Genomic DNA, 12,468 nt, shown 5'->3' on the forward strand with positions numbered 1-12,468 from the left:
GAAACCAGTAAAACAAATCTCCCAGTCATTAGGTGCAGATTCCTTTCCAATGTTTTTGCCCTTGATATCTTTACAAATTGCACTGCTTGTCCTTTCCTCCTGAATGTGCTACACTTCTGAACAATGTACATATAAACCTAGTACATTACATCTATTTTAACGACTGGGAATCCCGACAGAAATGAAATAAGGTATAGCTATTTTTATATTTATTTGAATGACACTGCACCTCGTGCTCATTTTCTGCAATTCTCTATCAGTGTATAAGAATTTTTTTTAAAATACATTTTTATTTTACATTCAGTGTGCACGGAGTTTGTATATATTCTTGTTATATATGTCCATTTTTATTGATAAAGATTTGAGGCTATGGAATTTTCACAACATCAATACATTATACAATGTATATGTAGTGATATATGCATTTATTTATGCCATAGTCTGTGTAAGGGTTTTCTAAACCTGGTATCGTAAGGTATTACAACGGTAATTATTTTCACTATTTAGGTTTAAAATTTAAATTTAAAATATAGGTTTATATGATTAAAAATTAATTTGTTAAATTGATGCCATATACCGCAGTTGGAAATGTTGAATGTTACATATCTCTGAAAAAACGACGCTCTACCCCTGACATTGAATTTCTTTCTCTCTTTTTTACCCGCAAACAAGACTACCTACAAATCCATGTGCTTTTCTCATGTATGTAAACAACCCGAGTACATTTTAGAAAGTATCCTCAGCTACCAACATCAAACAACTGGGCACTCAATTTTTTCTACGTTGAACCATTAATTCAGTAAGTTACATGAGGGTGGATGTTATCTAGTAAGGGAAAATAAATGGGGGGGGGGGGAATCGCGCATGAAAAAAAATATTCTTTTAAATATGTGGAACTACAATTGCTTAAGTTAATATTGATTGGACAGTTACAAGTGTGATACATGTATACCTTTATTAGGGTTAAGCGTTGCAACTGTGTGTAAGCAAAGAATTGGGGTATTTTAACAACCTAATATCGGAATATTGTTTATGATCCTTAGCTCAAAAGCACTAGCCAAGTGGACTGCACTCGTGTTTTGCTCAAAGCAGGCAAATTAGAACAAGCTTGAGAATAGAAAATATCATTTATTTAGTGAATGACGAAAAGTGTATACAGTACAGGGGGTCATTAAAACCAAGTAAAAATTAAGATCATATGCTGCAAATAACTAGATGACCCCCCTGTTACATACATCTATAAAATTAACATTGAGAAAAAGAACATATATACACAAAATAAAAACATCCGATAGGTGGTCTAACAAGATGACCCCCTATTGCATACACATATGTAAAAAGACTAGCATAAAAATATTGCCTGCCCAATAAATCATATCAATAATCATTTGATTTTCCCTGTTGGTGATTATGGCCGTGTCATATCACACATCTTCTTTACGAACTATTTGAGTTAATTCGCTTTTACTATCAGGGATCAGTAACTTCCCTCTGCGTTGGAAATGGATACGCCTATACATCTAAATTTTCTCCATTTGAATTAGATATATACGATAGCCACCTGTCACTGTCTTCTGCTGAATGTCATTGATACATGTACAAATAAAGATGTTAACTGCTACTGCATTACTACAAAAAAATGTACCAACTACAGTACGTTACTGTTCTAGGGGGTCGGCCTCTCCCTCATTCCACTCCTTTCCTCTTCCCCTCCCCTCCCTTCTTTTTTTCTCTTCTCTCCCTTCTCCCCTTTTTAGCTCTTCTGAGCTGAAGGCTCAAAGAGCTAATCACATGGCCATATGTCTGGCGTGCGGTGTGCGGTGTGCGTCAACTTTTTGGAAAAAGGGCTATATCTCAAGAACCCCCTTGGTCAATTTTTGTCAAATTTGTCACAGGGTATCCCTGGCCCAAGGGCTTTCATTTGTACTAAAACTAGGGTTATGACCCTCTAATAAGGGGAGATAATTAGGAAAATGCAAACAAAAGTAGTGGTTGCTAAAAAATCTTCTTCTCAAGAACCACTGGGCAAATTATCACCAAACTTTTGCATAAGGATGAGGATAGGTAGTAGATAAAACTTTGTTCAAGGCATCATCCTTGGGCAAAGGGTGTGGCCTCAAGGTCACTTCAAAGTTGACCTTAAATTTTGTTTTGTTAAAACTTTGATATTTTGCTTAGTGTAAGGACTAGGATCATCAAATTTTGTCAGTTGATGCATCTTAGGACCTAATATCATGCTGTCTCAAAAGTAGGTCATGATGACCTACTTTTTGAATTTTGCATGTAATTATTATTAAATGGATTTTGATGCATATCTTGGACACCTTTGAGCCTATGATCATCAAAACTTGTCAGTTGATGGATCATGGGACTTTGAACTGTGTCATGTGAAAAGTATGTCACCATGGCCTACTTTCTGAATTTTATGGCTAATCATTTATGAATACATTTTAGGTTGTTATTTCAGATACCGAGAAGTTTAGAATCATCAAACCTTGTAAGTTGATGCGTCTAGAGGCCTCGAAACATATTTATTTTAAAAAAGTAGGTCACAGTGTCCTACTTTTTGAATTTTACAGACATTCAAATTTCACATTTTCAATTTTAGATGCATATTTTGGACACTATGTAAGCTAGGGTCATCAATCTTTGTCAGTTGATACATCTTGAGTCTTCATAGTTTGTTGACCAAAAAGTAGGTCACTGTGACCTACTTTTGTGATTTGACGACTATATTTTAATATTTCAGATACTATTTGACTTACAATTATCAAACTTTGTCAGTTGATACATGTTGAGTCTTCAGAGTGTGTTGACTAAAAAGTAGGTCACCGTGACCTATTTTTGGATTTTGACGGCTATATTTGAATAATTCAGATACTATTTTACTTACAATCATCAAACTTTGTCAGTTGGTGGGTCTTGAGTCTTCAGAGTGTGTCGACCAAAAAGTAGGTCACTGTGACCTACTTTTGGAATTTGACGTTTATATCTGAATATTTCAGATACTATTTGACTTCAATTATCAAACTTTGTCAGTTGATGCATCTTGAGTCTTTGGAGTGTGTCGACCAAAAAGTAAGTCACTGTGGCATTCTTTTGGAATTTGACGGCTATATTTGAATACTATTTGACTTGTCAGTTGATGTATCTTGAGTCTTCAGTGTGTCGACCAAAAGTAGGTCACCGTGACCTATTTTTGGACAGTTACATTTACATTTTCAGGTACTATTTGACTTAGATCTAACATCATCAAACTTTGTTAATTGATGAATCTTGGTTAGTGAGAATCTTTGCCTGTTCTACAATGTATCAGAAGAGCGACCCATGGGCCTCTTGTTATCTTTTTCTGATCGCCTGTAGTCCGTCGCCTGTCTGTCCGTCTGTAAACTTTTTACATTTTCTGCTCCAGAACCACTGTGCCAATTTCAACCAAACTTGGCAAAAAGCATCTTTGGGTGAAGGGCTTTCAAGTTCAAATGAAGGGTCATGCCCCCTTCAAAGGGAAGATAATCACAAAAATAGAGTGGGTCATTTAAAAATTAATCTTCTTCTCAAGAACCACTGGGCCAGAATGGCTGAAATTTACATGAAAGCTTCCTGACATAGTGCAGAATTAAGTTTGTTAAAACCATAACCCCCGGGGGTACGTTGAGGCCACAATAGGGGATAAAAGTTTTACATGCGAATAGGTGAAATCTTTGAAAATCTTCTCAAGAACCACTGGGCCAGGAAAATACAAATTTACCTGAACGCTTCCTGACATATTGCATATTCAAGTTTGTTAAAATCATGGCCCCGGGGGGTAGGATGGGGCCACAATAGGAGATCAAAGTTAAACCATGACTCCGGGGGTAGGGTGGGGTCACTATATGGGATCAAAGATTTTCATTGGAATATATAGGAAAAATCTTTAAAAATCCTCTCAAGAACCACTGATCCAGAAAAGTTACATTTAATGAAAGCTTCCTGACATAGTGTAGATTCAAGTTTGTTAAAACCATGGCCCCAAGGGGTGGAGTGGGGCGGTAAAAGGGGATGAAAGTTTTACACACAAATATATAGGGGGAAATTTTAAGAAATCTGTTTCTCAATAACCATTGGCCAGAGAAATTTACATTTACGTGAAAGCTAATTCCTGACATAGTGCTGATTCAAGTTTGTAAATAACATGGCCTCCGGTTAGGTTGGGGCCACAATGGGGATTAAAATTTTACATGTGAATATCTAGGGAAAAATCTTTAAATATGGGCCAAGGTGACTCAGGTGAGCGATGTGGCCCATGAGCCTCTTGTTTCTTCTTTCCCTCCTGTCTTCTTTTCCCTTCTTTCTTCCCTTTTTTCCCCTTCCCTCCCCTGCTCTCTCTTTCTTTTCTCTCCGCCCATTCCCTCCCTCCTTCCTCCTTTCTTTTCCGCTCTTTCCTTCCTTCTTCCTTTTTTTTTTTTTTTTTTTTTTTTTTTTGGTTTCTCCCCATTCCGCTCCTCTTCTCTCCTTCCTTTCTTCTCTTCCCCTTCTCCCCTTATCTTCCTTTCTTCTCTCTCTACCCTTTCCCGTCGCCTTTCTCCGCCTCCTTTTTACCCTGTCAGTCCCCATTGCATTTTTAGATACTAATACAGATTTTGAGGGGCGGACATAACAAATATTTTTATGGTGACGCAGCATTTCACCATACCAAAAGCAACGACCACGTTCTTCATCTGCACTTTGATATTGTGAGTACAATGCTAAATTATTGGTATAGACTTGAAAATCTTGGTCAATCTTTCCCATTGATATTGTGAACCGAAGTCGATTTTTGCATGATCAGAATATCCCATACTAGTGTGGCGCCATCAATTTCCTTACTGGTCACCAAAACTAATGGTATTCGTGATTCACAATTACTAAGTTGCTTCTCACTCTGATAAAAAAAACTTCTAAAGTTGCTACAGTATACAGTCCTTTTGAGCAAAATTTTGGTCAGGAGAACCACATCTTTCAAAAATGTCAATTTTTTTAGTAAATGAGAAGTCTTATACTTTTTCACTTATTAGCTCATATAGACTTAATATCGAAAGACATGCCAAGACAAGAAACACTGTAAGTTACCAAATCTAAACTTGATGATGAAAAACTTTTTTTTTTATCTCATGCATTCATGATCAAGAAAGATGAACAATATTCTCCCTTAGAATCGTCGCTTTCTACGACTATTGTGAGTAGGGTATATTGCACGTGATTGTGTTCCCTCCGTATTCAGACAAACTTTCCATATTATATTGTGATTTTCATTATCATCATATTATTTAAATTTCAGATCTGTGTCAGTGTGAAAACTTATTTATTACAGATATTGCTCTGTATACCCCCCCCCCCCCTTACATACATGTATGCAATCTGATTAAAATCAGATCCTCGATCCGCTCGTCTTTCTTCATCTTGTCGGCGAAGAAAAAAAGATGAAGAGGAGCGGATCGATGATCTGATTTTAATCAGATTGGGTCTGTACGTACATGCATAATGTATACCCTGAAATTGTTCAGTGGACTATTTTTTTCCCCATTTAGATTGGCAGTGCTAGCTATTCCAGATGACTTATATTTTGTTTGTTTGTGTTTGGGTTTTTTGTTGTTGTTTTTTTTGTTTTTTTTTAAAAAGATAAGCTGTGAAATGTGTACGATGTAATCTTTGCTAGCCAAGAGTGACGCTCCACGGTGTTTTTCTTTTCACAATGAAAAGAAAAACGCCCCTTGGCTAGCGAAGGTGATACACAGTGTTTTTGGATCCGCAAACGCCAAAACTGTAGGTGGCGCTACAGGTATTGACAGGTGAGATTTCAGTTTACATACGAGCCAAAAATAAAAACAGGTTTGATGAATCGACTAGAGAGCAGAGAATGTAAACAAAACATGGATACACCGTAAATTTGTTGACAGGTAATTTTGTGTTTTTCTTATTGAATGTGAAAGCAACGTCAAATCTAAGGTAAGTTTTAATCCGAATATTCTCTGGTACAACACTGGACTCGACCCCTCCCTGTCATTCGATATTCGATGTGACGTTTGTATTAAGATATCCTTGTCTCAAAATAGGAACATGTTTAAAATGTAAACATTTCATACGTGTTTTTAAAGTTAGGCTATGGCTCATTCAGTCATTGTATAGCAGTAGATTTCTAGGAAATTGTGAAACTCGAAGGCTAAGTAAACACATGACCCAATGATAAACAATGGCATTACCACATACCATGTGGCTTCACTATAAAGAGTTAAATCCCAGAATTATGTGGATGTGAGACCTGCCACCCCCAGGCGTAATGCTGTAATTAGAATCGTTCACTGGCTGTCTGCACCCAACAGTCACCAGTCTGAGATTGAAAACCTGCACTCATGAGACTGTGTTCCACCCAGGTTAAATCTGCACAATACCAATTATACAGGTGTTTGTTGTGAAATTGTCAGTCAGTGAAGAGTCGCACCATTTCACCTTTTGTAAGGTTAGTGCTTTGCTGAAAATCATATTGGAATACAGTTGATGTTGTAGGAGGGGGGTAAAATATGGGAGATGAGGACAGGAGGAGATGGAGAAGGAAAGGGATGAACAATTAAGATTTAGAGGTGTCAGCAGATTCAGAACAGCTTATTGTGATTAGATTTAGGGATGAGAGGAAGGAAATAGGGGTAGATGGGAAGTTCTAGAGATGTTAAATGTTTGGGGAGAATTGAGAGAGATGGAGCTCCCTGTGTCAATCTAATTTCATGTATCATTGATGACCAATGATAAAGTAAAAAAGAATTGATGTTCTGTTTCTGCCAACATCCAAGACAAAATATTGTTAGGTACATGTAGGTAGGAAATAATTATATGTTTTCTCAGTCTTTAATTTCAAAGTACTGTTCCTGTATAAAGATCACAATTTCATTTCTGGTATAAAATAATATGGAACACGAGCTGCTCATTTTCACTACAAATCAACTGAATATGCTTTGATATTAATTACCTCCAAAGTAGTTATAAATCAACGTTTATAGTCAATGAAGTCTTGAATAGTGAATTATACCTGAATTATAGGATGGGAGGCATATCAGGTTAGTGGAGACATGGCAGTTTTTATATTAGGCCTAATCAATGCTACATAAGCATGAAGCTTAGTGTACAGGATATTTATTTTTGTCAGTTATCTAGGTCAGCATTAGTCGCCATGTCCATACAGTTAATGAAAGCAGGGTAAATGTGACAAATTCTCAATAAGGTGCCACCTTACAAAGCAGGAAGTGAGTGTGAAATGGTCCTAGGTGTTGTGAAATGGTTCTAATTAAGAGTTGTGAAAAGTTCTCATTAAGAGTTGTGATGTAACAGCTCCTGTGATGTTGTAACAGCTGTCATGTGGTCCTAATTAAGAATTGTGCTGTGGTCCTAAGAGCTGAGAAAGTGTGTTTGACACTCTCTGTTTTGGACTTTAATTGTTCTTGTGACAGATACTAATGCACAGCTGAATGTTTTAGAGACTCCAGTAGATTGATGACACTCAGCACCCACATCATCCTCTCCCTCTGTGTCCATTAAACTAATATAATTTGTTACAGATAATACACACTGATATAACAAATAGACTTGATGTTGGGAGGGGGTGTTTGCAGGAATAGCAGTAATCGTCAGGCCGTCTGTACACCTCCATATGTCCGTGTAGACTTGGACAAGCCAAGGTCACGTGAGACTGACAGAGGAAGAACAAAACAAAATTTACGAGTGACATCGTAACTTTACATTTTATGGGTGGACTTTATAAAAAGCTCATGACCAGTGAATGTGTTGGACTACAAACCACATTGTTTGAGACACAACTGAACCCCATTGTAGAAATAATTGCAGGGTAATTGAAGAACTCTTAGTTTACTTTAAAGATATGCTTTAAACTTCAGGTTGACATTTTAACACATCATTGCTGTACACTCAGGTATGCCGCATAGTGCATACAATATTTTGTTGCTGTCTTCAACAGTGTCCAAACATCAAACTGAAATCTTTTGATTGGCTGGTTGTGAACTAAATGATTATAAAGATCAATCTCTCACCAGAGGGCGTATTACGCTGCGCTACAACAGTTAGTGGAGCGTAGCGGGAACGATAACTCTGGGTAGAGATTGTATAAAGATGTGTTGGTATACATGTATATCAATTCATCACAAAATAGCTCTATGTTACTGAGTACTTGTGTTATATCATCGAATGATGTTAAAGTGACCACGTTTTCTGTGAAATATGTTGCGGGTTATTGGTCAGTATCTGGTGAACAAGCACCTGCTAAAAGTTCAATACACCCATACAGGTAGATAAACGAAATGTTTAGGTCTGCCTTTCTTGTTGTTCTTATTCACCAATAACTATTTCTAAATGGGAATTGGATATTTTAAAAAGGTTGTTGGAAACTGATGAGTTTTAAATTAAAAATTCAAATTTGATGTATTTTTACAATGAAATTTACTTTGTAAGAAAATATATTAATTTTATTATTAGATAGTGAATGCAATTACTTTCAAAAGGATGATGACTGAATATAACATACATTCTATTTACCCTATGGAGAAAATATAAGGTGGCAAAAAGGGAGCTGTTATGATTTTTGTATTTCCATTGGGTGCATGAGGGTATAGGCATTGCTGTTGTAATCTTTGGGAAAAGTTTAAAGATCATGGGAATCCAAGCTTTGTGAACAAACTTGAAAGTTGATACAAAAATTGTTTATGATTAGAGAATGAATGAGACTGTATCGTGCCCTTGAACCAAAATTACTACAATTTAGGCTTACATGTATGAATGCAGATACTCTTTTAAATCTGGAAATGTACACCAGTCATTGATTTTTAATGCTGTGTAAAAATTATACCCAAGGGTAGGCCAGGCAAATTTGTCAAGGATATGATTCATTAATTGTAGTAAAAGTTTAGATATGATTCGAGCACCAAATGGTGTTATTTAGTAGTAGTAGTAGGAGTTTAGTTGGTTGGTTGTATATTGTTTAATGTCTGGTTCGAAATTTTTTACTCACATGGAGACATCACCATTGTCTGTAATGGGCTGCAAAATTTAGGCTTATGCTCAGCCTTTGAGAAGGGAGGATCTTTTAATATTGTGCCACACCTGCTGTGATATGGGGCCTTGGTTTTTGCAGTCTCAACCAAAGGACCACCCCGTCTAGTTATCTGATACGACAAGCAAGGGGTACTGAGACTTATTCCAACCCGGATCCCCAGGGGAAGCATGTGTATTTACTACATATTTGGGAAGTTAACGATGGAGAAGCTGAAGTCATCCCATTTGTCATTAAGTTTTGTCGTTAACATGTATGTTCAATAAAATATCTAATTACGAAGCAAATGTGGAAGACTGTGGTGTACGTCTTTTATTTTGAGTTCACTGGGATATATAGTAAATCGAGCATCAAACGGTGTAATTCAATTGTAGTAAAAGTTTGGATATAATTTGAGTGTCAAATGGTGTCATTAATTATTAATTGATAGTAGATGTTTGGAAATGGAGTGAAGTGAAGCTACCACAGTGTTGTGGCCATTTTGGGTTTGTTCTACGAAGATGGAATTGATCGGAGTATGAACAAATTTACTGTTAAACAGCACAGTCTTCAGAGAACAAGATATAATGTACAGCAATCAGTACTGTTAGTCATCAGAGAACAAGATGTAATGTACAGCAATCAGTACTGTTAGTTATCAGAGAACAACATGTAATGTACAGCAATCAGTACTGTTAGTCATCAGAGAACAAGATATAATATACATCAATCAGTACTGTTAGTCATCAGAGAACAAGATATAATGTACAGCAATCAGTACTGTTAGTCATCAGAGAACAAGATATAATGTACAGCAATCAGTACTGTTAGTCATCAGAGAACAAGATATAATGTACAGCAATCAGTACTGTTAGTCATCAGAGAACAAGATATAATGTACAGCAATCAGTACTGTTAGTCATCAGAGAACAAGATATAATGTACAGCAATCAGTACTGTTAGTCATCAGAGAACAAGATATAATGTACAGCAATCAGTACTGTTAGTCATCAGAGAACAAGATGTAATGTACAGCAATCAGTAATGTACAGCAATCAGTACTGTTAGTCATCAGAGAACAAGATATAATGTACAGCAATCAGTACTGTTAGTCATCAGAGAACAAGATATAATGTACAGCAATCAGTACTGTTAGTCATCAGAGAACAACATGTAATGTACAGCAATCAGTACTGTTAGTCATCAGAGAGCAAGATATAATATACAGCAATCAGTACTGTTAGTCATCAGAGAACAAGATATAATGTACAGCAATCAGTACTGTTAGTCATCAGAGAACAAGATATAATATACAGCAATCAGTACTGTTAGTCATCAGAGAACAAGATATAATGTACAGCAATCAGTACTGTTAGTCATCAGAGAACAAGATATAATGTACAGCAATCAGTACTCTTAGTCATCAGAGAACAACATGTAATGTACAGCAATCAGTACTGTTAGTCATCAGAGAACAAGATATAATGTACAGCAATCAGTACTGTTAGTCATCAGAGAACAAAATGTAATGTACAGCTATCCCTAGAAGGGTATAAAACAATCATTAGTTACTTAATAATATATATATTATTCATGAACTCACCAAGGTAATTTTTCTTACTATCACAATTATGTGAGTTTCGTTGCAATCGATTGACCTTCATCTCCATCTCTCCTATGGTGCACACATTCAGGAAAGGCTGCTTTATCTGTTAGGCCTAGTAAAATCAGAATTCTATGATTAATAGTAGACTAGCTATGAAGAACAATAAAGACATCCTTTATAAATGTGCTTGCATGATGAAGCAGCAGCAGTGTTTACATGTTATGTCTTGTAAAACCTAAATCATTTTAAATTCCGTGATTTCTTTTGTAGTTGATATGGCTTCTGTTTAAACTAATTTGTCTTACTTAATTTTTAAAGAAAAATGTAATTCAGTGAAACGGGTTTTTCTAGTGTTCTCAATGACCAATCACATTGCATGAATGACATATAGCATGGTCATCCAAACTCACCTTCATTAAAGCCATACGGCCGATCATTGAATGAAATTTGTGTGCTTGATCAAGCAGAATGACACTTTGTTATTGGAACGATAGTACTACCACTACAAGATTCTAGTAACATTCTAGTAAATTTAGTGAAATACATATTGATACAGGAGGTCTTGTGATTTTATTTTTGGAATTAATACTAAATCATAATGTACTAGCACTACAAATATACAACAGAAATCTGAAATCATTAAAGTGATACATATAATATTGCATGTTTGTATCACGATACATATCGTGAGACAGAATGTTCACGCCTAAAGGTCGGTCATATATCATTTATTAATAAAGAACGGTGATATGCAATAACTCCTGACTGGCGATCTGAGAATACAAATAATACATAAGTGTGTATAGGACTGTGTAAAGGTAGAATGAAATGAAAATCAATAAATAGAACTCCGTACCTGTACAGATATATATATATACTATAGCTAAGGAATTTTCTCTGAAATCACCTGTCGGGAGAAATCTACTTATTTCTGGGTGTGTTCCTAGATATATGTCTATTTCCCATACACAGGTGCAGTATATCAGTTTTACACTTTTCCCATTTATGTAGAGAGTCGCTGTCATTTCATGCTGATTTTTTTTTCCCAGATGATTGGAAGTTTTGTTGATTTTAATTGAGAAATAGTATGAAATATGTTTGTTAATTATATAATGTTTATGTTAATTTGTATTACCGTGTTTTTGTCAGTCTATAGAGGAGGTAAGAATCTTATCTTGTCGGTAGGTAATTATCCCAGTTGCATTAGAGGTAAGAAAAGAAGATAAGGTATGTGTGTTTCTACTTCCTGATTTCTTTTGGCTGTTTGGTTTGTGTACCTATAAGAATTACAGCAGGGCTTTGTTCAAAGCTTAGGAAACAAGATATTTCGGCTTCTGTCTCGTAACATTAAATTTGCTCTCTCCATGTCATTTTACATCTTGTCTTACAATTGGTCACGGTTGCCTGGTTGTTGAGGCATTTGCTGCATGCACCTGCCAGTGGGAAATATGGGTTCAATTCTCGATCCCAAGTTGCAGTCGACCCCAAGATGTTTATAAACATAGGTATATAGTCACTGTTTCTTCACCAAGCACAGCTGTCAGGGACTTTCAGATATGATCTTATAAAAATAAAAGTCCTATATGACAGTAGGCATTAACATGATATAGATCCAAGAAACCTCACGGCTATGACTCTGTAAAATTATTAGCACTTTCCTTAAGGAGAAATAACACACCAGAGAAATCTGATATGGAGGGAAAGTGGAGGATGTGTACTGTAACAATCATATTTTGAAATTGAAAACATTCAAATTTACCTCATTTAGTTTTAAAAAAACCAGTTTTATTAGAAAGTAATCTGAAAAATATTA

At 35.9% G+C, this 12,468-nt stretch overlaps 1 protein-coding gene across 6 annotated transcripts in view; it reads left to right on the top strand.

The window, feature by feature from the left end:
- The first annotated feature begins 5,414 nt into the window (after positions 1 to 5,414).
- The window catches only part of LOC125678816 (myosin-IIIb-like), a 66,407-nt gene continuing 59,353 nt past the window's right edge, over positions 5,415 to 12,468 (top strand). For 3 of the 6 annotated variants that reach the window (XM_056156162.1, XM_056156163.1, XM_056156164.1), the window contains exon 1: positions 5,415 to 5,915. The gene's annotated coding sequence lies outside the window, so the exon portion shown is untranslated. Of the gene's footprint in view, positions 5,916 to 6,053; positions 6,476 to 12,468 lie in introns of those variants that run through there. The other 3 variants (XM_048917509.2, XM_056156166.1, XM_048917510.2) reach the window with 3 other exon arrangements.

This window comes from Ostrea edulis, chromosome 2 (genome assembly GCF_947568905.1).
Source record: "Ostrea edulis chromosome 2, xbOstEdul1.1, whole genome shotgun sequence".
Classification (NCBI taxonomy): Eukaryota; Metazoa; Mollusca; class Bivalvia; order Ostreida; family Ostreidae; genus Ostrea; species Ostrea edulis.